Genomic DNA, 27,834 nt, shown 5'->3' with positions numbered 1-27,834 from the left:
GGGGCTTTTCCCCTCGGGTCTCCACTGAAAATGGGTAATTTCTTACCCATTTGGATTAACCCGGTTAACAAATGTGAAATAAATAAATAAATAAATACACATTGGTAAAAAAAACAGACTGGATTTCGAAGACAGAAAAACTCCACTCTTTATTGGCTAGTACAAACAACTTAACATTCCACAAAACATGCGTTTTCATCCAGGCACCTGCAAGACTTCATCAGAAAATACACAGAATGTGAAAAACCCTGTTTAAATAGTAATAGGCTAACACTTAATAACCAAACCCTGTTTAAATAGTAATAGGCTAACACTTAATAACCAATTAGTGGATAAAGCTATAAACACAACACAAATCACATTTTAAAAACATGAAAGGATTTCTTAAAAATATGAAAGGATTTCTAAATAATTTTGTATGAAAAATCAGTCCACAAAGAAAATATAAATAAAACGTCTCGTTAAAAAATCATAATTTAGCTGCCCTGAGTTTTAACAGGGGTAACAAGGAAATATGATCATTTAGACCCGGGGATCTGCTGGCATCCAAAACTATTTGCCAATAGATTTCACGATAAGCCAATTTGGATTCCCATGGGCCTCCCCTAATGTCCCTAGGTACTAGCTTTAGTACAAAAAAGGTAAAATTAGATTTCCCCCACAGGTTAATGTATGTCTATATAGTGCATTGGTAGAATTGCACTTCCTCATGTCACTGAGGTGTTCATAAATTCAACGTTTCATTTGCCTCTCTGTTTTCCCTACATAAAACCCCTCACATTGACCACACAAGGCTTGAATGGTTGGAGGAAGCCATTAGATTACAAGAGGGGGTATCCAAAAATGATATATTCCTATGTATAGAAGTGGCCGAACTTATACTCAAGAATAACATTTTGTTCTTTGAGCGCGAGTTCTTTCAGCAGGAGCTGGGTGTTGCCATGGGAGCCAATTGTGCCCCTACATATGCCAGTATCATTCTGGCCATGTGGGAATGCAAATTTGTGTTCAATAGCCCCTTTTCCAACTCATGGAAATTGTACAAAAGATTTCTCGATGACATCTGTTTGTTTTGGGATGACTGTTTAGTCCAATTGGAACAATTTATTGATTATTTGGCACATACTACCACCTTTGTAAAATGTACCTATGAAGCTACATCCCTCTTGATGCATTATCTTGATGTTTCCATCACCAAGACCCCACAACTTTTGTAGTTGGTGTAAGTTTTGCCTGACAAAAGTTTGTTTCTTCCCTTAATGTGAATGTTTTCTGCATGGGCAATGCGGGGGCATTGGGGGCAGAAACCACACCTATACTTCTCTTTCTTCCTATGTGAGGGTATACGGGTGTTGTTGTTCTGTTCAAGCAGGTCCTTGATATTCTGCCCCTTTCTATAGATACACTTAAGGGTATGTTTCTTGAACACTTCAAGGTCTGTAAGTTCAACAAATTTACCCCATTCCCTTTCAGTAACACCTCTAAGGAAATGCAAATCCTTACTAAAGTTAGTAACAAAAGCTCTGTTGTACTACAAGTCAGCATCCTCACTAGGTTTTTGGTGCTGCATTGAAAAAGAGCTGTTCCTCAAAATAGGGGGATATTTGTCATACTGACCTTTCATAACCTCTTCCCTGACCACCTGAATCATAACCTGGGGATAACCTCTTTGCAAAAACATCCCAGTAATAATATCACATTCATTATAAAAGTCTTCATCCAGGAAGGTCATACGACTGGCCCTAACTAACTGGCCCTTGATGATACCCCTTTTTTGGTAAACAGGATGGGCACTAGAAAACCATATATAGGAATTTGAAAATGTAGCCTTCCCATGAATTTGGGATTTAAATCCCCCTTCTGTCTTGGTGATGGAAACATCAAGATAATGCATCAAGAGGGGTGTAGCTTCATAGGTACATTTTACAAAGGTGGTAGTATGTGCCAAATAATCAATAAATTGTTCCAATTGGACTAAATAGTCATCCCAAAACAAACAGATGTCATCAAGAAATCTTTTGTACAATTTCCATGAGTTGGAAAAGGGGCTATTGAGCACAAATTTGCATTCCCACATGGCCAGAATGATACTGGCATATGTAGTGGCACAATTGGCCCCCATGGCAACACCCCGGTCCTGCCGAAAGAACTCGCACTCAAATAACAAAATCTTGTTCTTGAGTATAAGTTCGGCCACTTCTATACATAGGAATATATCATTTTTGGATACCCCCTCTTGTAATCTAAGAGCTTCCTCCAACCATTCAAGCCCAAGATCATGTGGGATGACTGAGAATAAATCAACAATGTCAATAGTAACAAAGGTCAAATCCTTAGAAAACAATTCAGGTTTGACAATAATAAGGAAGTCCCAAGAATCAAATAAAATATGTTCATCCTGTTTCCACAACATCTTCAATTTCCAATCTAAATATTTAGCCAAGGGAGCAGTTTTAGAGCCTTCAGAGGCTGCAATAGGTCTTAAGGGTGGATCCCTGGTATTTTTATGTACCTTGGGTATACCAAAAATGGATGATACCCTAGGCTTGTTGTTTTCCAAGAATGTGTAAGTGGCAAAATCAATGACCCCTTGGTCAAACAAATCCTTGAGAGCTATGTCAATTTTATGATAAGAGATATGTATTTCATTCAGTGACACCTGGCTGTATTTAGTGTCATCGTGCAACAAGGTATGCATCTTCCCCTCATATAGAATCCTATCCATTAGCACCATCCCCCCACCCTTGTCTGCCTTCATCACCCTCACATTAGAGTTAGAAGCCAACTCCCGCAACAGTGTCTCCTCGTTGATGGTTAAATTATGGGAAACCCAGGTGTGAGGGTACACCCTACGGACTTCCCTCTCAAGTACATGTTCCAGATTTTTTAGTTGGGGATGCAAGGGGGGGTTGTAGGTGCTAAACCTGTGAGGTGCTGTGGTCTGATTATTTGTAGCCACCTGTCGAAAAATAAATTCAAGGTTCAATTTACGGATGAACAATTTGATATCCATAATAACACTTGTCAAATTACTTCTACGGGCAGGATAAACTTAAACCCCTTCATGAAAAGTCTAAAGAATTCCTCATTAACAATGAGGTCACTGTAATTGAAAATGTTAAACCCTAAATAACTAAAAACATAGTTTTCTTTCAAAATAACACCAGAGTCTAGTATCTCTGGTACTTCGGATACCCTTCCCCCCTGTGGTTTACAGGGCCCTTGTAAAAATGGTTGCCTTGAGGCTTGTTCAAATTCTTGATCCTTTTGTACCTACGTGGACCAACCTCATTGTCATAAGGGCCATTTTCAAACTCATGAGTATCCAAGGAAATGTTCACGACATTTTGGTTGTCATCCCTCTCTGGTGCATTATGATTTTGATTAAAATTCCCCCCTGAACCATTCCTACCATCTTGAAAAGAATGAGGATGTGTCTTTTGGGCCGAATATTGTCTACCATCCCTATACTCCTTCAAGTCCCTAGCCATCTTTTTGTATTTTCTTTTCAAAATATCTTCGCATTTCTCATCTACACTTTTTCTAATATTAAAGTACCTTGCCCTTTCATGTTCAATGCTAAATAGTAAATCATTGGTAATGACCTCATTGAGTTTGTCAGTACTAGTTTTAAGACTATCCATTTTGCATTCGTTGTTCTTAATGATAGCCCTCAAAATATCAAGACCGCATTTATCAAATATACTCAACAGTTCAGAATGAAAAGCAGAACCTACTACAACATTGTTGGGGTATTTATGTATACGTAACCCCTTAGGTACAATGCCCACTGTTATACATTCATTCAAATACATATCGTCCAAGGACAAAGATTTGTACCTTAAAAGATAATCGTGTAACTGATCTAGTCCATGTGAAAAGTTGTCCATAAGCAGTGGATTACAATTAGAATTATCGGGTTTCCGAAAGATAGGATTGTTTGCCAACCAAGTAAATAAATCTACCTGGGAAGAAGTCACTCTTTCTTGAGTACGGCCTGTTGAATCCCCCGCCACAGGGGATAACCCATCCTGCATACGAAAAACAGTAGGTGTGTTGGACAATGTGTCCCCAGCAGGCGGTCCTGGAAAAGTGTAGGTGGTTTGTTAGTGGTTGAAAATCCCGAGTGGGAGCCATGTACGCATTGCGGCAAACCAGAAGTAGACGCCCTTTCCTGGTTGCATGGAACGCTGGCTTTAGAGAGCAAAGCAGCCAGCCCCTAGTCAATAGGAGTGAGTAGGTCGACAAGCTCTCTAAGTTGACCGGCAAGTTTGTGAAATTCACCCACTTCGGACCCATGACAGCATCCGTTGTGGGTATCGGCAAGATTCTGTCCTTCAAACTCCTCCATACGCAAACCAATAACCAAAAAATGAGGAACCAGTCAAGAAAATAACTAGTAAACAAAATAGACTGGATTTCGAAGACAGAAAAACTTCACTCTTTATTGGCTAGTACAAACAACTTAACACTCCACAAAACATGTGTTTTTGTCTGGGCACCTCCCAGACTTCATCAGAAAATACATAGAATGTGAAAAACCCTGTTTAAATAGTAATAGGCTAACACTTAATAACCAATTAGTGGATAAAGCTATAAACACAACACAAATCACATCTTAAAAAGATGAAAGGATTTCTTAAAAATATGAAAGGATTTCTAAAAAATTTTGTATGAAACATCAGTCCACAAAGAAAATATAAATAAAAAGTCTAGTTAAAAAAATCATAATTTAGTCGCCCTGAGTTTTAACAGGGGTAAAAAGGAAATATGATCATTTAGACCCGGGGATCTGCTGGCATCCAAAACTATTTGCCAATAGGTTTCACGATAAGCCACTTTAGATTCCCATGGGCCTCCCCTGATGACCCTAGGTACTAGCTCTAGTACAAAAAAGGTAAAATTAGCTCCCCCACAGGTTAATGTATGTCTATATAGTGCCTTGGTAGAATTGCACTTCCTAATATCATTGAGGTGTTCATCAATTCGACGTCTCATTTGCCTCTCTGTTTTCCCTATATAAAACCCCTCACATTGACCACACAAGGCAATATAAACCATCCCACAACTGTCACAGGGACGAGGTTATGGTAGGTCGATATGACAAATATCCCCCTATTTTGGGGAACAGCTCTTTTCCAATGCAGCACCAAAAACCTAGTGAGGATGCTGACTTGCAATACAGCAGAGCTTTTGTTACTAACTTTGGTAAGGATTCATATTTCCTTAGAGGTGTTATTGAAAGGGAATAAGGTAAATTTGTTGAACTTACAGACCTTGAAGTGTTCAAGAAACATACCCTTAAGTTTATCTATAGAAAGGGGCAGAATATCAAGGACCTGCTTGAACAGAACAACACCACCCATGTACCCTCACATAGGAAGAAAGGGATGTATAGGTGTGGTTCCTGCCCCCAATGCCCCCGCATTGCCCATGCAGAAAGCATTCACATTAAGGGAAGAAACAACATTTTGTCAGGCAAAACTTAGACCAACTGCAACAGTTGTGGGGTGGTCTATATTGCCTTGTGTGGTCAATGTGATGGGGTTTTATGTAGGGAAAACAGGGAGGCAAATGAGACGTTGAATTTATGAACACCTCAATGATATTAGGAAGTGCAATTCTACAAATGCACTATATAGATATACATTAATCTGTGGGGGAGCTAATTTTACCTTTTTTGTACTAGAGCTAGTACCTAGGGACATCAGGGGAGGCCCATGGGAATCTAAATTGGCTTATCGTGAAACCTATTGGCAAATAGTTTTGGGTGCCAGCAGATTCCTGGGTCTAAATGATCATATTTCCTTGTTACCCCTGTTAAAACTCAGGGCGGCTAAAATATGATAACATATTTTTAAGAAATCCTTTCATCTTTTTAACATGTGATTTGGGTTGTGTTTATAGCTTTATCCACTAATTGGTTATTAAGTGTTAGTCTATTACTATTTAAACAGGGTTTTTCACATTCTTTGTATTTTCTGATGAAGTCTGGGAGGTACCTGGACAAAAACGCATGTTTTGTGGAGTGTCAAGTTTTTTGTACTAGCCAATAAAGAGTGGAGTTTTTCTGTCTTCGAAATCCAGTCTATTTTGTTTACTAGTTATTTTCTTGACTGGTTCCTCATTTTTTGGTTATAAATAAATAAACATTCTTACAACTCCCGAAAATATGATGGGTGTCAGCTACGCTGTTTGGACATGTGGGGCAAAAAAGAGAGAGAGAAGGATTGATTTTACTTCGAAAGAGTGGTGTGTGATAGGCATTATTGTTAATCATAATTTGAGTATAAATTAATTTTTTGAGAGGAATTAATTTCAAGTTGAGTTCAATTGCAGCAGATTTTTGTTCAGCAGTAATCTTGTTATTTTTTCCTTCCCAATATTTTGAATATAGACATACTTCTTGGTATCTAATTCTTGTTATTAATCTATATGTGTTTGATAGCACATCTTGGTATCTAATTCTTGTTATTAATCTATATGTGTTTGATAGCACATCTTGGTATCTAATTCTTGTTATTAATCTATATGTGTTTGATAGCACAGTTTGGCATCTAATTATTGTTATTAATCTATAGGTGTTTGATAGCATTTTAGATCTCAAACGCAATAGGTTAATAATATGTTGGTATAGCTGCATATCTTGGTTGTCTATTTTAACATGTGTAGTAATTGTGTTGATCAGGTATAGTATTTGGTTGATTATAGTGTTATAACTTTTATTTACTTCTAATCTTTGCCTTATATTTTCAATTAGAAGTTTTTTGGCTTGGTAGAAGTCCCATACAGTGGTATGTTTAATTAGTGGGTATTTATTCAAGTTTAGCATAATGTTATTTAATTTAATATTAGGATTTAGGTATATTGGTTGTCCTAATAACAACGTATCCTTAAGATTTATGGAGGATACCAACTTTTGAAATAGTAAGGTATTTCTTATGATTACAGGGTGGATTTTACAATACCTTAGTGTCTTGGAATTTAGAAAGGGTATTGCTTTAGGGTATAAATTTGATGAAATTAGATGATTATAATATATTTTAATCCATATTGGATACCATGCTTTGTTAGATGGTTCAAAATTTGCTATTTGTATAATTCGACTAGCATTTATAATGTCATAGTATGTTTGAAAATCGGGCGGCCACGGTGGTGCAGCAGTTAGCGTTGTCACCTCACAGCAAGAGGTTCTCCGGTTCGATCCTTGGCTGGGGTGCCTTCTGTGCAGAATCTGCATGTCCTCCCTGTGGTCGCGTGGGTTTCCTCTGGGTGCTCCGGTTTCCTCCCACATCCCAAAGACATGCTGTAGGTGGATTGGACACTCTGCATTGGCCCTAGGTGTGAGTGTGTGCATGTGTGTGCCTTCTGTGGAAGGTTGGGCGCTGGGCTGGCAACTCGACACTGTAAAACTCCACTGCCAATCATGAGCGGACAGGTGATCCACTGTGGCAACCCCTAACCGGGAAAAGCCGAAAGAAGAAGAAGTATGTTTGAAAATCGAGTAATCCTAGGCCCCCTTTCTGTTTGGGTAGTGTTAATCTAGAGTATTTTATTCTTGTATTTTTTAGATGACAAATAAATTTCCCTAGCAGTGTTTCAAGTTGGGAAAAGAAATTATTTGGTATATTTTGATTAAAGTGTTAAAGTGAAACAATAATCTTGGGAGAATATTCATTTTAACTATAGCTGCCTTAGATAGAGGAGATAGCTTAAGATTTAACCATCTTTTAGTGTCTTCTGTGATGTTAGCCCACATTTTAAACAAGTTATTTTTAGTCACATCAGAGTGGGGTGAGTGAACATGATGCCCAGATATTTCAGATTCTAACTGACATTTATTTCAGTTTCAGGGAAGTAGAATTCCTTGTGTCCTAGAGTATTCAAAGGGAATATGACCGATTTGCTTGGGTTAATGGCATATTTAGACACTTTTGAAAAAATTTCAATGGAGTTTAAGATCTTGTTTAAATCTGTATTAGGGAATTCAAAGTAAATATTAAGATCATCAGCGAAAGCTGTACACTTTATTGGGATTTTTGAAATATTCATAAGATGGTGATAAGTTCTTTGTGATATTTTAAGGAGGAGAGGTCCAATGTATATATTGAACAGGTATGGTGATAGTGGGTATCCTTGCCTTGTACCATTAGCGGTTTGGATAGGTTTTGATTGCTTTTTATTTATAGATAGTGTTGTCGTAGCGTTGTAATATAGGGCCCTCACCATATTTATATATTCTTCAGGAATGCTAACTTTCTTGAGTATCTTTAATAGAAAAGCAAAGTTTACTCTGTCAAAAGCTTTAGATGCATTTACTGATAGTGCATAGCTAGGGCATTTATCATTCACTTGCAAACTGATGATTTAATCAGTTGTGAGTGTGTTGACCCATACCTGTCTGTTATTCATAAAACCTAGTTGTTCAGAAGATTTAATGAGAGGTACGATTTAATTTTGATATCAATATTTATGAGTGCTATCGGCCTGTAGTTATTTGGATTTGGTGCATCAGAGTTGGGTTTTGGTATGAGTATAGTTTCTGAGTTGTTGATATGCAGGTCCTTGATACCATGCCTTATTATGTATTTGTATACTTTCAATAGTATTGGAGCTATTTCTTTTTTAAAAGTCTCATAAAACTACGCCACATACCAATCTGGCCCTAGTGATTTACCTGGTTTCAACTTATTAACAGCAGCAATTATTTCCACTACATTTATAGGGGCTTTGAGATTATTTACTTGTGATTCATTCAATACTGGAAATTGGAATTCTTCAGTGAATTGATGGAATAGTAATTCATTAAACTGGTCATGTAGACCATATAGTTTTTGATAAATCTCTTCAAAAGCCATTATAATCTCTTTGTCCATATCTAGAGTTTTGTTATTGTAATTTAGTTGCTTTATTTTGGTAGGGTGATTTTTTATGTTTATGATTCTTGCCAATGCTTTTGAGGGGGATTGAACCCATTTGGCATACTTGTGGAGAAGTTTAATTTCACTGATAGAGTAATGTTGTGTTTAAATTTCATGTACTTGTCCTTGTAGTGTAACCATTTGACTTTCAAGTTCTGGTGAGTGTTTAATTTGTAATTCTAACTCTATACTTTTTAATTTTGATTCTATTGTTATAACTTTATCCTTATTTAATTTTTTTATAGAGAGCGGCTTTTTGGATTAATATTCCCCTAATAATGGCTTTTGTCACTTGCCATTGAATATCATATGGTATATCTGTTACCTCTACGATATTTTTAGCTTGGTTAAGAATGTCAGTGATTTCCTGTGAGACTTCTTTTTCCTTTAATAAGTTAATATTTAAAGTCCAGTTTGCTAGTGTTTGGGATCTTTGCATGGAGCTAACCATCTTTATTGTAATGTTTATTTTTGCGTAATCTGATATTTTTCGAGGTTCACTATTGTAGGGAACTGCATTATTTAGTAAAGTTTCAGATATTAAAAATATGTCTATTCTATACCAAGAGTTATGGTATGCCAAAAATAAGTCAATTCACTAGTTAATGGATTATTTCTGTAGTTTTCAAATGGGTCAGCTAGCTTAAAATCTTCTATTATTTCAGCTATTAATGTAATAAGTTGAGCAGGTTGCTTGTTTTCTTTATTTATTCTATCTAGTTCTGGATTAATTATCATATTCCAGTCACCTCCTATGATATATAAATAGTTAGGAAAGTTCTCTAGAATTATATATTCTATATTCTATATAGGTTAGTTGATGCAAACATGGGGCATATACATTTAGGACTAAGAAAGTTTTTTTAAACATAGGCAGTCCACAAGTAAAATAACACCAGCTACCATTTGGGTCATAACTACCTTTCATTATAGTGCCATCAAAAGATTTTTTTTAACTGTTGTAGCAACTCTCCTAGAAGCTGTACTATCACCAGCAGCAACAATATATTTCACCCATTTTTGAATCTTTCTCCCATTGTTCTTTCAACATATGTGTTTCTTGAACGAAAGTTATCTCTGCCTTAGATTTGAAAATTAAATGCATTACTAGATTCTTCTTTTTCTTATTTTGTAAGGCCTTTACATTCCATCAATCTACAGAAACCATCATAGAGATTTATTTAACAGAATGATGACTTTCTGAGCTAATAGATATATATATATAGGGACATATGTAACTTTAAAATCTTCTTGGAGTTTTTGGTACAGGTCAATAATATGTATATAAATGTGACATCACTCCCTTTCAGACCCCCCCCCCCCCACCGTGCTTACCCACACTAACCCAATAACTGAAATAGAGATAAATAGAGCATTTACAACTATATCACAAAAAATTCCTGCCATTCTAAGTCCCAGCAAAATTACAGCAACACACATAATTGCTTGTCCAAGCAAAACATAGGTAATAGCAAAACATATGATTACTAACCCTTTCTTCATTTGAAAGTAATTAGCCTGGACATTTTGTATAATGTCTTTAACTAAGACTGAAATATCTAACTTTGTAGGAAACCTTTATACAGTACATTTCAAAAGCATACCATAGCATTTCTTTCAAACTCACAAAAAGAAAAAAAAAACGATTACATGAACATATTGAAAATTATGTGTTATAGTTTGTCAGTTTCTATTTGCATGTTCCTTATTTTGATGATTTCAGACACAGTTCTACTTTTGGTATACAGCAGTTCTTCCTTATTGGGTCAATGTTTACAGTATGGATCAGTGATAGCCCTGTTTATCCATTTATTTTATATGTATAAAGCACATATACAACTAAGATCTATAGTGTTAATCAGACACTAATATCAAGAGTCTTTCATAGTCTCTGCTGATCTAGATTGGTATGCTTACAGTTTGTAGATCCATACTTATTAACAAAATATAAAAATAAAAAGAAGACAAAACAACACAGACCCAACGTCATAATTTATAAGATCTACAAAGGACTAGTTATTTGTTACAACTACAGTATCTGCTACAGCATCTGACCCAGGAGATTTTTTTTATTTGTCCGGTTTGTAAATACTCAGGAAAAACATTATATTGTAAATAAATGTTTAGACTGCTGCACTTTAATTCTAGGATGGATTAACCTTCTGATCGCTGTTGGCACAAAATTCTTCCTTTTTTTATTCTTTAGGATACAGTGCTAAAGGTTTCAGAAATGTAGAAGCCTTACTTTCATTTTCTTTGGCAAACGCAGTTTTTTGAAGTTGTTTTGGCCTTAGATGGATGCCGTAGATGTTCCTTTGACCTCTGTTTGCTTATTCTTCCTGATTTGCGGTTGCAAAAGATTATGGGAGTTCATCATTGTTTCTCAGCAGCGTGGAGATACTCCTAGGCCTGGATTTAGAATGTTTAAATGGAAAGCAATGGATTTAGGTAGAAGGAAGGTAATTTAAATAATTTACCTTGTTGTTTGATTCAGTTTGGCAGGTATGGATGTTTTAGATGGATAGATTGTTTGTATTAGGTGCGTTTTTAGTGAAAAGCACATTACTTCATATTAATTTGTTTGGTAATTCTTTAAATGCTTTAAGAAAAGACGTTTTTGCTTCTTCATTGTTTTTTACTGCATAATTTAAGCCATTGTACTGAAAATGTAGAGTTGCTGGATATTTCATTTGAAATGTTATATTTTTGCTTACAAAATAAGTCCAGAAAGGTGATAGAACTTGTCTTAATTGTTTGATTTGCAGAGGCAGGTCCTGAGCAAAAGTTGTCTTGCAGCCATTCCATATCATGTATTTTCTTTTTTTTTTTTTTTTTTTTGCAGCTTGAATTATTGCTTGAGCATGTGAAACATTTAAAATCCTTGCATATATTTGTCGGGGGCATCCAAGGGGTTGAGAGTTTCTTAAAGCTCGGTGTATTCTTTCAATGACAGTTGTTTGAGATAGTTTTTTGTTTTCAAAAGCAGGTCAAAGATTTCTTTTGCCACATTAGTTAGCTGTGATTGTTCTTTCTGGGATGCCTCTGATCAATACATTATTTCTTCTTGCTCTAGCTTCTAGATCAATCAGTTTTTGTTGCATTTCTTTGACTGAGATTTCAGTAATGGAGGTTACCTTCTGTATTTTTTCTATCTTTGTCTCACTGCTCAGTATTCTAGCCTCATTTTTATCTAGTCTGGTCATTATTTGATCTAAGTTGTTTCCAAACACTGTGAGTTTTGAAGAAAAAGATTGTATTTCTGTTTGCAGAGGTATCAAGGCTGCTTTTAATTCCTCCATATCAAAATAATGTTCATGTTTTGGTTTCAGTTGATACTTTGCAGCTTCAGCTTGTATTTTAGTAGTTTTCTGTCTCTTAGTGCTAATTTCTTTCTCAGGAGATACAATTAGAGATATTCTTGTCTTAGATGTGTGTGTTTCCATTTGTTCCTTGCTTCCTCTGTTGTATGAAAACTTGCTTCTTTTCTTCTTTATAGCTGCTACTTGTTAATTGCAGGCCCAAGAACATGTACAGGAATCACTGCTTAGTCACCTTCCAGATCCAAGGTATGCATTTCTTGTTTTTTAACTCAGAAGTTAAAAATAAGATTCTCTCAGTTTGGGACATAGTTTGTTTTTTGCATGAGATGCTTTTTTGTAGTTTTTTGCAGCAGCAGTAGCTTTAGATGGGGTTAGATTCATAGCTAGTATTTGGAGCAAGCTGAAGTATGTGCTATCTAGCTGGCGGACATCTTAGAATCCTCGTGTCTATTTGATTGTTAATCTGGTTGTTGTTGCAAACCAAAGAAAAAACATTTGAAAAATGTGTGAATAAAACAAAGCAATCTGTGTGCCATGTGATGCAGTATAACGTCAAAGTGGTCTTTTACTAAAGTGAAAAGTCTAGACAAAAGTGCAAAGTAATGTGCACAACACGGTGTACAATTTCTTGTGACAAACTCATTAGTATTTAAAGTTATATGCTCTATATATGGCATCTACTTTTGGTTATTTTATGTCTGTTTATGTGTGTGTGTGTGTGTGTGTGTGTGTGTGTGTGTGTGTGTGTGTGTGTGTGTGTGTGTGTGTCTATGTGTATGTATACATATATACGTATATACATATATATATATATATATATATATATATATATATATATAATATAAATGTATGTATGTATATATTACGTGTGTGCATGCTTGTGTGCATTTAAGTATATCATTATACATTGCAAGTAACACTTTTTGACACATAGACAATAAAGCAAAATCAAATGCAAATGAATACAACTATACAAATAAACTATACCATGGCATACATTCACCACCCAATGGCTAACCCCACAAAAACTACTGCATTATAATATAAAATACCTCCACGCACACTAATATACACAACACATGCATAAATCTACCATTTATGGTAAATTAGATATTGTTGTTGTGTCTTTCAGCTTTTTCCCGGTTAGGGGTCGCCATAGCAGAACTCTGGTCTGTTAATGATTGGCAGTAGATTTTTACGTGCTGAGTTGCCAGCTCTGATGCACAACCTTCAACGAAGGTACACCCATTCATGCATGCCTCCATACAGAAGACTCTCTAGCTGAGAATCAAACAGGACAATGTCTTACTGAGAGGCGACAATGCTACCGCAGCACCACCACCACAGTAATAAACCAAAATATATTGCCAGCTTCCTCATACAAACAAAAGCAAAGCACAGACGTACACACACACATATGAACAAACAGTATTAACAAAAACACAACATTTATGTAGGGGATTTATCTCCTCTACATCCCCTGACATGGAACTTCACCAACACCACCCACACACCCACACACACACACACACACACACACACACACACACACACACACACAAAGAGAGAAAGAGTGAGAGCATGTGAGAGAGAGAGAGAGTAACATAAACTGTGATATGAACAGTCTTGTTAGACTTAACTTCAATAGTTTCAGTTTTCTGAAGCATAGATCTTGTCTCTTTAATCTGGTAAATTCATTCAAAAGGATTATGGAGGCTGTACTTGGTAGCTATGCAGTACATGTACGAAATCTTGGCCTGGCCAAGGCCTTTGAGACCATTTCCCATGCTGGCATCATCAAAATGTTAAATTTTGTGTAAATTAACCCATATGTGGTAACATTGATAGCAGACTAGATGAATGACAAAATGCACACAGTGTGGATTGTACTTACTTCATCAGGAAGTATGGCAGTGACAACTGATGTCCACCTCAAGACTCACTCAGTGTTGGACCCACTCCTTTTTGGTATTTATGTCTCAGATCTCAAAGTAGAGTGACAAGATTTCTGACTAACAAAGTTTGTAGATGATTGCAAACGACGGGTTGTTGTTAAGTCAACCTATGACATCCAAACCCTTCAGAATGAACTCAGCCTGGAAAACTCTTGCTGTACTAAAAATGGGCTCAAACTAAAAGCTAAAAAAGGGTAGTATGAACACTTTGAGTATAAAATCCATCCCCTCATCATATTGTCTAGACATATTGCCTTTAAAAAATGAAAATTAGGGACCTAGGTAGCTGGGCTGAGAGCTCCCTCTCCTTTGGCCATCATGTGACAACAGCTGTCAGGAAATACTTTTATTTAGACCAGTTAATTACAAAATTAATAGCATTAACATCTAAAGAGGCAATCATTTACTTATACTCAGCACTGTTCAGGCCAACTTTTACCATCACAATACCCCTTTGGGGATATAGAGCATTAAACATATAAAAGAATAAAAATACCACAAAGGTTCCTACCCAAAAAGATCATGTGCCTAAAGTCTCTGAGCAACAATAAAAGATGGAAGGTCTATCCTTTTATTCAGTGTCTTACAGACTTTTAGGGGAGATCCTTGTTTTTCTTATCACACCATTAGAGTCCCAGATTGTCCTGCACTTTTTTTCTCTGCAAGTCCATTATCACAACCAATACTTGAATCAGGGACCTACATTTTCAGAAACAGATAAATAAAACAGGGTGGAGGAACACCTTTAAAACCTACTGCCTCCCAAATGTCTGGAATAAATGCCTCCTGCATGTTAAACAGTGCAGCTCAGTATCTTCCTTTACTGGATAGGTATCCACACATTTAGTGCAATACTGACCCGTATGACCCTCTTGAAGAAAGGAGGTGCTGTCTGAGGGAGGCATTGGCAAGGCAAAAATGGTCTTGAGACTCAGTGGCTTTGGAATATCTATGTATTTATAAATCTATAAACATGCTGAATTTAGGAAATATATGTTGCCTTTAAGTGCACTGTTGAATTATTTATGGGAATACCCTCACAAGAAGTTAACTAAGCAACACTCTGTATTAGGTAGCTAATAAGACAATTGTCAATTTGTAAAATTAAGTAGAATAGAGAACCAGAATCCAGAAGATAGCTTCGTAACAGAAGAGTCGAAAACAGGGTAACAGAAGCTTATTCAATGACCTAGGAGGTGTTGAGTATTTTATCTCAATCAGTGCTATAGGTGGAGCTAGAACTGGATTTGTATAGCCTGGAGTCTTGTTTGAGTTCAACTTATTGGTAAAATTGCCATGTGGACTGGGGAAAAATCCTAATGGTACTATTTTGTTTGCTTTAAAAATGAGTGATGTTATACATATTATGCTTCCAGTGTTTCCTTAATCTTTACAATATAGGTGTTTTTGTGTGTGTGTGTGTGTGTGTGTGTGTGTGTGTGTGTGTGTGTGTGTGTGTGTGTGTGTGTGTGTGTGTGTGTGTGTGTGTGTGTGTGTGTGTGTGTGTGTGTGTGTGTGTGTGTGTGTGTGTGTGTGTGTGTGTGTGTGTGTGTGTGTGTGTGTGTGTGTGCATTATATACACCCATAATATATAAATACATATATTGGTACTATCTGCAAAGAAGAATATTCACTCAGTCAACCAGCAAATGGCCAGACCCATTTTATTACATGTTTATTTTACTGATGGGTGAGCACTAAGGACAGGACATTGTCTTTGTGCAAGAACAACATGAAAGCCTTGGATAGGAGTATTTAAGAAACCAGGTCTTGCCCTCCAGCCGGACCCACGTTAAAGCCCTTTCTAGTGTTTTGATTGAACAGTTGTTGATCTAATGGGCTCGATCGTAACATGGTTGACAAAGTGATAGTTTGAATTAAAAGGATAAAACTGCATATGCATGTCTGTATGTATATGGTTTGTATATGTGTGTGTGTGTGTGTGTGTTTATGTGCATGGATATATATATATATATATATATATATATATATATATATATATATATATATATATATATATATATATATATATATATATATATATATATATATATATATATATATGTATATAATATATTTAGGTTGGGAGGGTGGCCCTAATGGTTAAGGTGTTACAAACACAAAGTGCAAGGTTTGAGTCTCACAAAGGATAATTGGCTAGGCTCGCAAGGGCAGGTAGCTTAGTATGAACCTATATATATATATATATATATATACATATATATATATATATATATATATATATATATATATATATATATATATATATATATATATATATATATATATATATATATATATATATATATACATATGTAGACCTACATTCAAAACTTGAATTATCAGAATCTCAAACTTCATATCACCGAGACAACAATGCTGACTTTGCAAAAGACTGAAAGTTTAAAATACTGAACCACACAATATCAAAAATCAAGTTATATAGGTTTCAATTTTTTTTCTCTGAAACCACTATATTATTCATTAAATACTATATATTTAAATATTTCATAACAATAACATTTTTTATATGTAAATTTTACTTCCTTATAAAATAACATCAAACATTTATGTAATAAGTACTAATCGATTACATGAACATTAGATAAAGTTAAACAGCCTTCCTAATGTTTGTAAAACAGGAATGTTTGACAGAGAAATACTGAGTATTCATCCTTACCATTTTAGTGAACATAAATACTTACAAAATCCATATATCTTTTCTTTTCAACTATTTTCCACATGGTAAATGCACCGTGAAATTGTTGCCACTGCTTTACTGTTTTTGCAAAATGCTGGTGAATATAGTGTTGTTACACTTGCTGGAGTGTTGAATGTGACATACACCATGTTTGAAAAGTAGGTAGAGTAAGTTACATACTTATTCCAAGGCATTTGTTTCAGTTAATCTGTACATCTTCAATATTGTGTGGTTCGTTATTTTAAACCTTCAGTCTTTTGCAAATTTGGTGTTGTCGTCATACATATATATGTATGTGTGTGTGTGTGTGTGTGTGTGTGTGTGTGTGTGTGTGTGTGTGTGTGTGTGTGTGTGTGTGTGCGTGTGTGTGTGTTTGTATGGGATACATTCATAAAACTGAATGCTCTAATATCGAGTTATGAAAGATCAACCAAAAAAGGTTGAAACAAGGAAGATTGCATCCATTTGCTTCTGGCCTTTTCTGCAGGATTAAAAAGCAATTAGCATATTATGCAAGATTGTGGTACAGCTGAGATTGGTTTCTTGCACTTTCTCCACTGTAGTGTGATCTTGCAGTGGGGTATAAACATTGTTTGTAGTATTTCCATGTTCTGTGGTCAGTGTATTGTGATGTGATGTTATTAAGTTATTAATATATATATATATACACATACACACATATACATTCATGTATAAACACACTTTATTGAAGTTAAATGTCCATTTGATTTACTCGGGATAAAAGTGAAAGTATCACACATAGGAAATCACTATTAGCACACCAATAGAAAAAGGACCAGCAGTGATTATCCAGAGGTAACATCAATCATCAGCTTGGTTCTTAAATTTCTAGATATTCTAATTTGTATTATATAACTAGGTGTAGCTATGACACATTCAACAAGATGAACCTTCAGTCAAATGGTCATTCATCTAAATGGCTTTCAGTTAGTTCAAAACAGTCTAAGCTGTTATTCTACAAAAGTTACATTCATCCAAGTGAGAGGAATCCATTCACATAAACACACAGTCATACAAACACACAAACATATAATTTAATAAGTTTGCATTTTGCAAATAAAGAAAGTGCATGAAAGATGCAAGCAATAAACACTGATTATAAAGCCTGGTGCAATAAGGAAAATAAAACAAAAAAAATGAACAGATGTATATCATTGAGACTTGTTTTTTGCCTTAATGGTATTCCATGCCATCTCTCTTTTAATTTTCCTCTTCTAGGACCAACAAGAGTTTTATTTTCTAGTACATAAAACTTTATGTTCAGCTACGGCATTTAGGAGTCTGATTTTCTGAAAGCGTTCATGTGATCATATACCATAGCTCATGATCTATGAGCATCCCAATCAGTATAAAGTGAATGACAAGGTGTGCATTCAACCAAATACTCACAAAAAAGCCCAATTTTCTATAGGAAAGGATATTTGTCCTAGTTCTAGACTATGCCCTACTTCTGACCACTGCAAACACCAAGAACAACTTACAGAAACTGCAAACTGCATGCTTATTGCTTAATGCATGGAAGAAAGTCTGTAATTTCATGTGCAATTGACCTGAAAAGGACCATTGTTGAATTTTAATGAACAAGAACTCTGGATGCTAGACAGGAACTAAACTATAACAACACAGTATTACCTAAAAGGCCAATTTATTCAAGGAAAATCACTAAACACACTTCACTTATAAGTAGGTAATGGGTTATATCAAATGCCAGTCCATAACAATGCTGTTCTTGCATGTAGTCTTATAAAATGTTCTAAGCATACTGAATAATTTTTGCTTTAATTACTGATAAGAATATATATGGTTGTTAAATAGCAAACTTTGTAGTAAGGACCAGCTATAATATATTTGTGTGTGCCCAGCTATGTTTGATTGTCATCGACTATGTTTCTTGCTTAAGATATTGCTCTTTCATACCAAAGTGTTTATTGCAGTATAAGCTTTTTCACATTTTGTCCTTTGTTATGGCTGAAAAGGGACCAAGGTGTAGACCATCTACCCAGTTATCAATAAAGCAAACAAAGAAATGAACAAAATAAATAAAAGGGTAATTTCATAAATAAATGAACAACTAAATAAATAAGGAAAATGGTTGCCTTCTCATACAAACCCATCTTACTGGCTCGAAAACTGATTTACCTACCCATAGGCTACTTCCCCACCCTGGTGCAGATATTAAAACTGGTTATCTGTGCAATGTCATTTTGTTATTTTGTTCTTCTTCCACATCACTGAGAGAACTTAACAAACGTCTGCCCTTATTAAGATGCAGCAACAAAATCCTTTCATCGCTGAACAAAAGTGTTGAGACTCCATTCCTGTATGTATCATTAATAAGTTCCATGTTAACTTAAATGCAAATGTATTTACCAACAATACCTGGAACTATAACCTGTCTTACCGAGGATGCCCTTTTTGACTAGCTGTGATAGTAATCACAATACTGTTGAGTATAAATAATTGTTAGAGTTTATATCCTGGACAGGATAAGTGAGTGTATTTCCATCCTCAAAAAAAAGAATGATAATCGTCAATTTCCATGTGACTGAGTTCCTTCTGCATGAATGCAGAAAAAATTCTAACAGCAATCACTATCCAAAACACAATTACACATGATATGACTTGTAGTTGATTAGTCATCAATTATTTGAGGTATCACTTTCCATCCTTTCATATAAGCATTTTTAGTCAAAAACATGAATGTTACCTAAACAAATAAGTAAATAAAGAGCATTTCAACACAAGATGGCAATAAACTCCACAGCCCTAACCAAAAAAGATTCCTGCTTTGGTAAAGATATCAAGAAACCAATATTTATGCAATATATATATATATATATATATATATATATATATATATATATATATATATGAGATTATAGTTAAGTATGCATTAAATGACTGTTCTCTGATGCCAGTATATTGAAAAAACACACTTTCTGAAAACAAAATACAATGAAAGTGTATATTATCAAACAAGAACTCTTTCCTTTTCCAATCTTATAACAACAACCCTATCACCACATTCAGATCAATATTGTCTGAATAGTGGTACTGTTACAGAAAAGGTTTTAATAAGGTTAAGTGTATGATTAAGGGCATGAACAGACTGAAGTTTAATGTAGGCATGCATTATTAAAGTAATACAGGGAGGCTTTATCTAAATGGCTAATTTAATTTATTGTCAGTACTTTATGAAAGCAATTCCAATTCCCCTTTAATGCTGCATAGATTTGCAAATTTCGAGATAACAATGATCTGTATCTGGGGTATGTTTAAAATAATTATTTCAACATGTAATATCTGTTTTAAAACTATTTATAACATTTATCTTAATAAATAAAATCAGTACAAAATCAGTTTAGCAATATGTACATCTTAGTGTGATAAACTTATTTGTTGTTTGGTAATAAACTACTTCAGCAAAAGCTTAAGTAGCTAAAATATGTTTAACCAATGTATAAAATTAAGCAATAAATTATTATTAATTAAATTAAGCTAGCTGAATAAAATAAACTTCTCAATAGTATATTGTTGTTATTAAGAGATATTCTTTTGGATTCAGAAAGACTTACTTGATAAGGAAGCCTCTCAGAATCATAGACATTTCTAATACTTGGCAAGTGGACTGGCCCCATGAGTGAAGCCACTTGTTAATGTGACTGCCCATGGAAGTGGCTAATGCCATTTAGTCATGTGCTATCCCTTGGAAATGTCCATGGCTTCCAATCTGCTCATTCACTTGACTATGTAATATTTTAGTCTAGTAAAAATTGTAGTCACCTATTCAGTCCTATGGCAGTAGTCACAATTCAGATAAGTATAGCAGAGCCATGTTTTAGGGCTGTGATAGTGTGTGTGTGTGTGCGTGTGTGTGCGTGTGTGTGCGTGTGTGTGTGTGTGTGTGTGTGTGTGTGTGTGTGTGTGTGTGTGCGTGTGTGTGCGTGTGTGTGTGTGTGTTTGCATGTCTTCAGGGGCATGGATGAGGCTGCATAAATGTATGTGTGTGTTTGTGTGTTTGCATGTCTTCAGGGACATGATTGAGATGCATGAAAGTGTGTGTACATGTGCATGCGTGCATGCGTGTGTGTGTTTGCCTGGCTGTGTGTGTGTTTTCCTGGCTGATTGTACTAGGGGAGTTATGTAGAAAATCAAGAGAATAGATGTGTGTGTGTGTGTGTGTGTGTGTGTGTATGTGTGTGTGTCTGTTGGTTTGTGTATGTGAGTGAATGAGTGATCACTTCTCTGAGTGTGATTGAGTGACACGGGGCTTGTTTGTTGATGAACAGACATTGGTGCGCATGTGTATGTGTGTGTGTGTGTGTGCATATGTGCTTGTGTGTGTGTATGTGTGTATATGTGCATATGTCAGAATGCCTGACAGTATGTGTATTTCTACATAGGTGTCAAAATGTGTGTGTCTATGTTTGTGTATACATAGAGGGTGGCTTTGCTAGGGTAGTCAGGAGTGACAAAGCTTGTGTTTGACTGACAGATATAGCAATGAGTTGAAAATGACATTGTTCTCATTGCAGCTATTCCAGGCTCTGAATCACTTTTTTTTACTGCCGCACTAGATGAACAGCCTGCACTGGGCAATTAGCATGAGCAGTTAGCGTGTTTTGAGTCCTAGGGATGAATTAATATATTGTGCATTGAGACCATTAAAGTAAAGGTTATGTATAACTAATGACTTATTTATAATTCTATATTTGTTTACAAATATTTATAAAACCTAAAAATTGTTTGGCAAAAACTTTTTGGTTGATATACCCCATCAAAATGTTATCTTTGTGCATTAAAAGCATAACATTATGCTCAGCATTATGTTGATCATTTATTATAATCAGTTAGATAAAGTCTTCAAACAATTTCCTATTCTCATTCAGCAAATGAAAATCTTAACTATTTTGTGTTGCATGCTCTAAATTCTTTCATCTAATGTCAACGCCATGCCACACAATGATAAAATCGTACAAACAAAAAATGCTTAGATCAGATTTACTAAGTATAAAAGGTAAACATATTCATAAAACATGGCTAATCTGTCAACTGCTTACAAGTTTAGAGTGATCTTGTCACAAAAGAAAAAGAGAACATTTTTAGCTCAGCAGCAGTCTGTTTTCCTAATAGACATAACCCAGGATTCATAAACAATCATGGAGGCTTTGCGCAAAACTTACACAATGTTTACATGTTATTGCAATGAGTAGCAGAGCTAATCTCATATGCATGTTGCTCATCATACTTACATGAATGCAAGCATGTTTTTTTGTGGGCAGCATCATGTTGGTGGCCATGAAAATGTGCTGAGCAGCATGAGCACACACAGTAAACAAACAGGCTTGGCTGTGGGCAAAGCTATTAAGTGTGCTCACACTGACAGCATGAAGAGCTACAGAGGGCAAATAATGCAAGCTGTACCAGGCAGGCAAAGTGTACTAAGTGTATTGTGCACATAAATTAAACAAATGAATACAGAAATAAGCAAGAGAGGAGGATTAACTGTAAGGGCAAATACAACAGATAGGTTACCAGGCAGGGAAAGTGTACTCGGGACAATGTTCATAGAAATCAAAGAGATGTGTTCTGAAATATGCAAGAGGAAAAGGTAAATCTTCAAATTGTAGTAAAACAATTGATTTAAAGGTGATTATGTCACAAAAACAAATAACATTGTACAGTATGTATGTCATAATAATTAATTGTGGTCACAATTCCTAATCAAATATAGGTCAATAAAAGCACACATGATATTATAAGATGTGACAGTTACACAAATTAACATTATAACAGAGGGGATTACATGGCATATGAATGTCATTAACATGCTGACTTAAGATGACATTTAGCAAGGTCAGTACATACATTATGTAGAAGTCTAAATCTCAAAATGCACTTGCTCGAGGCACTCATTAAAATGGAGAACATCGACATTTGTGCTGTAACAGAGACCTGGTTCAAGGCAGCAGAAAGCACCCCTACCAGGCTATAACTCATTCCACACTTTTCGCCCCCAGAACTTTGACCGAAACTCCAAAGCCAGTGGTGTTTCCATATTCATAAAGGATGCGCACACCTCCAGACTGGTAGCCCAACATAAAGCATCAGAGATACTTCAGGTGCAGCTAACATTGGGTAAGACAGTGATTCAGGTCGTAGCCTGCTATAGGTCCCCTACCATGTACCAAAACTTGCACTCAATGTTCCTAAGCACCTTGAAGAATATTAGGGTCCAACCTAACACTCTCTTACTAGGTGACTTCAACTACACCTCCATTAACTGGGTAAACTACTCATGTACCAATACACTTGGTCCGTGTTTCCTGGAGTTCATTAATTCCAAAGCCCTGGACCAACTCGTTCTTACCCCCCTAGAAGTAGCAACATCCTTGACCTGGTCATTACTAACATAGTTGACCATTGCTCTACACCAATAGTCAGCTCCTCCCTGGTTAGATCCAACCACAAACTAATCACCTTGGAAATCAACATCCCTCCCACCCCCCTGCAAAGTTAACCACCATGAAAAACTTCTCCAAAGCTAACTTTGGGATCCTAAAAACAGAGGAGGCTAACTTTATGGCACCCATGCAAATGGAGAATAGTTGTGTGACTGCAGAATCATACACCAATACACTGTATGAACAAGTACACAAATGCATGGATCTCGCCATATCCAATAGAACCAAGACACTCTCCTCCAAAAAAGGAAGCCAATCTGGTGGTCCATTGCCATAAACAAACTCTACAACAGAAGGAGGAAACTGATGTGGAATAAGGTGAAGTCCCAAGACTGGAAAAACGTCCTTATCTGCCTCAACAAAAAGTTGAGATCCCTCATCAAATCCTCTAAAGCTAGGTATGAAAACAGAATTGCAGCAGATAGTAAAGACAGCAACAAGGCCTTCTATAGTTCTGTAAAGAATCTCCACAGCAATACCCAGATTTGCTCTCAGCTACTGCACAATGGTACCTCCTATACTGAGCCAACAGATATTGCCAGTATACTGGCCGACAGATTCGGTGCTGACTTTACCCCCCTCTCCCCTCCAAAGGACCAATCACAATACTAGCAGATTGCCAGGTACCCAGTATTACTGCTGCACAGGTTAAAACAGCACTGTCCAAGGCCAAGAATACAGCTTCTATGGGACCTGACAATATCACTGGTTGTGTTCTACATGAACTACAGAGTGAACTAGCACCTCACCTGTGTGCCATGTTCAATTACAGCCTCACCTCAGGCTTTGTTCCTGCTGAATGTTCCACTGCTACAGTCATCCCTCTCCACAGGAGCAACTACAGACCCTGGGAACTATTGCCCCATTAGCCTGATGAGTCTGATATGCAAAGCTATGGAATCCATCATCATGGACCTGATAAATAAGGATATAGGGAATCTCCAAACTCTGGATCCCAGACAGTTTGGTTTTGTGAAGGGTAGATCATGCCTGCTTAACTTGGTCAACTTCTTTGAGTCAGTCACTAGAGCTTGATCTGGCCAAGGTTTTTGATACCAATCCCCACTCAGGAATCATAGAAAAACTCACTAAACTTGGCATCAACCCCTATATCACTGTGTGTGTGTTTGTGTGTGTGTGTGTGTGTGTGTGTGTGTGTGTGTGTGTGTGTGTGTGTGTGTGTGTGTGTGTGTGTAAATCAAACCTCAATGAGTGGGGGTGTCAGCTACTTGGACAGGGATACAAAGCACTGGTTGAACAGAGAGGGTGCTGGAGGTCTTGGCTTGGACACTCAGCTGAGGTCTCAACTCTATAGCTATGCCAGTGGAAAGTCTTACTGGGGATAAAGAGGGAGAAACCAGCCTCGGACAGACTCTGTTTCCCATGTGCTCTTAAGGGAAATTGTGTTTGATTGTGCTTGATGCAGAAAGCTGCACTTATAGATACTGTGTGGGTACATATTTTATTCCCATTGAACTTTCCCTACATGTGCCAGTGGTGAGGATTGAGGCTCCTTGATTACTGGCCCAGAGGTGGGGTGTCACAACCACAATACTCAATACATGTGCAATAATAGCACACTCACTATGACATTGGCAGAACAAATAACTACTGCCGTGAAATCCAAATCTAAGTTCTCATGTGGTCGTGCAACATATCAAGGGATATGACTGATGTGATGTAATGGTTGTATGATGTCAGTACATTCACATAAAATGAATATTCATGCTAGAACTGAACATCAAGCTGTACAACTTTTCCAACTAACAATATGGCTATTAATCACGTGTGCCACATTGGAACTGTTATCATAGCTGCTGAACTCCTCCTATGTGAAATCATTCAATCATCTGTTCTTTATTTGCCTATAATATTTATCTGGTACATGGATTGTGGAGGCCTCTGCTACTCTATACATGCAACGTATAATTGGGGAATGTCATTCCTGCAGAACATTTAAGGACAGAAATGCTTACAGTCACTCAATGCTGGTGTGAAACACTTGTCTAAGCACTGAGAAAAGCAAAACCATGGTGGGCCTGATGAATGTATGAATGTGCCAAGGTATAAGTGCATTGCCAATTGTCTTATGTGTGATTATGTGAAAACATTACATCATGATTATGAATCAAGGGTTATGTCTCCCTGTAATTACTTACAAGTAATCTTGCTGCATGTCAGATAACATAGCCTGATGCTAGGTTTACCTAAAAACACCTGTAGCCCCCTGCTGTTGTGACTGTTACAGTAGAACAATTATATACAATGTGTTTATAATCCTGTATTGGAGCACATGCCTTAAGTAGGCAAGCACATACATTACATCATCTCACAACCTCAGTCCTGAGGAGGAGTCTCACTTCAACTGGTATGGAAGGACAATCTATTCAAATGAAACCATCAGTGTTTAATACAGCCTTTCAAAAGGGTATTTAAAATAAACTGTTAGAATTGGAAACAACATATACACATGAACATAGTACATGTTGGTAACAACATTGTTAACAATATGTACTCTATGACATCACCATTGCGTACTACATTGATGTTTCCACTAAAAAGTGGTTGCAGAGCACAAGCTCATGGTATAGATACACATCATATGTTTATTTCCAGCCTGTTCTACATAGTAAGAGAAGAAACACAGACTAAGAGAAAACAGTCATTCCTATATTCAAACTTTCTACCTGCTCACTGGCACATTCTACACACAAGTATATTATATGCACAAGCCATAGGAGAATCCTGACTGCATGTGAGCCACATTACATGTTTGAAGGAATGACATCATCTGTGTCATGTAAAGGAGATATCTGTGCAAACATGACTTTTATGGCTATATGCAGTTGTAAATGCTGTTAATACTAAGAGGTGTGGTGTAAGACATTCCTGCTCTGATTTATTTTCACACACACACAGACAGAAAAGTCTAACTGTTATAGTCAAACTCCCTACCTATCTACTGACATAATTGATATGCAAGTGTATTATAGTCATGTACATCAGGAAAGGTCTGACTTTAGAGGTGTGAGAGTGCATTATTGAAATGATGACTTCATCAGTGTGTTGCAGACAGTATGCGTTTGTGGACAGAGTGAAAAGGGGATGTGAGATTGATCTGACCATGTAAATGTTTCTCAATAGTGGGAGTCAAATAAACACAGCTGTTAAATGAATCTACCAGTGATGTTATGGATCCAACATCACTCATAAAAGGTGATAGCAGTGATATTAGAATCCCCTACCTATCTGTTAAGCAATCTAGAGGACACAGCATTTAACACGAGTGCCACTACAGATGTCTGACTTTGACACAGTGAGAGTGTACTTTATAGGGAATGACATCAGTGTTGGGTTGCACAGAAGATGATATTGGGAGAAGAGTCTGACATTGATGTGGACTCACCCTTCACAGTAAAAGTTTCTCTATAATACGAATTCATTGAGGCCAGGAGTACATAAGGTCATATTTACATGACTCTTTACACAACCCACATACACAATATAACTCCTCTTTGATTAGAACCCCATACTTATCTAACAATATAATCTAGAGGACACAGTACTTAACACAAGGACCACCACATAAGTCTGATTTCTACACTGTGTGAGTACACTTTGTAGAGGATGAAATCAGGATTGTGTTGCACAGAATATGATGTGGAGAGAAGGGTTTGACATTGTTGTGGACTCACCCTGCATTGTAAAAGTTTCTCCAAACTACTATTGCAGTGAGGCCAGCTGTAGTTAAGGTCATATTTACATGACTCTGTACACAACCCCCATACATACAGATACACACACACACACACACACACACACACACACACACACACACACACACACACACACACACACACACACACACACACACACACAATTTGACTGCTGTGAGATTAGAATCCCCTGCCTGTCTAGTTACACAATCTGGATGACACCATACTTAACTCAAGCACTACTCGAGAAATCTGACCTCTATAGTGAGACAGCACAGTATAAGTAGGATTAGTTTCTCATTCAGTGTGTCAGAGAAGAAACTGTGATGTTCAAGTTTTTTCTTTTTTTTTTTTTTTTGCAAAGACGTATTTGTTGATATGAAGGATAAAGTGCAATCTTTTGACCAATAATAAATAAATACTGCTGACTTAGGTCAGCTATGCTGTCGTTAATGTATATGGCAAAACTGAGACTGGCATGTACTTGTGTTGTGTACAAGAGACTCATGCACTTGTGAGACACAGGATGGGCAATGAAGCAGTCATGGATTGTCAGGTGATGATGACGGTATGTGAACCTTAATAAATGATAATAATATTAGCATTGTTATTTGTTCATGCGTGGTTAATGTGCACTGTCAACACCACACAGTAGGGCTAAGTAATGATGAGGTATGTGTGCCAAGGCTCTATGTGGTTGTATATCATTAGGGCTAAGTAATGATGAAGTATGTGT

The sequence above is a fragment of the Protopterus annectens genome, chromosome 1.part0 (assembly GCF_019279795.1).
Source record: "Protopterus annectens isolate FY-2018-M chromosome 1.part0, PAN1.0, whole genome shotgun sequence".
Taxonomy (NCBI): domain Eukaryota; kingdom Metazoa; phylum Chordata; order Ceratodontiformes; family Protopteridae; genus Protopterus; species Protopterus annectens.
Note: the sequence above shows the minus strand (reverse complement) of the source record.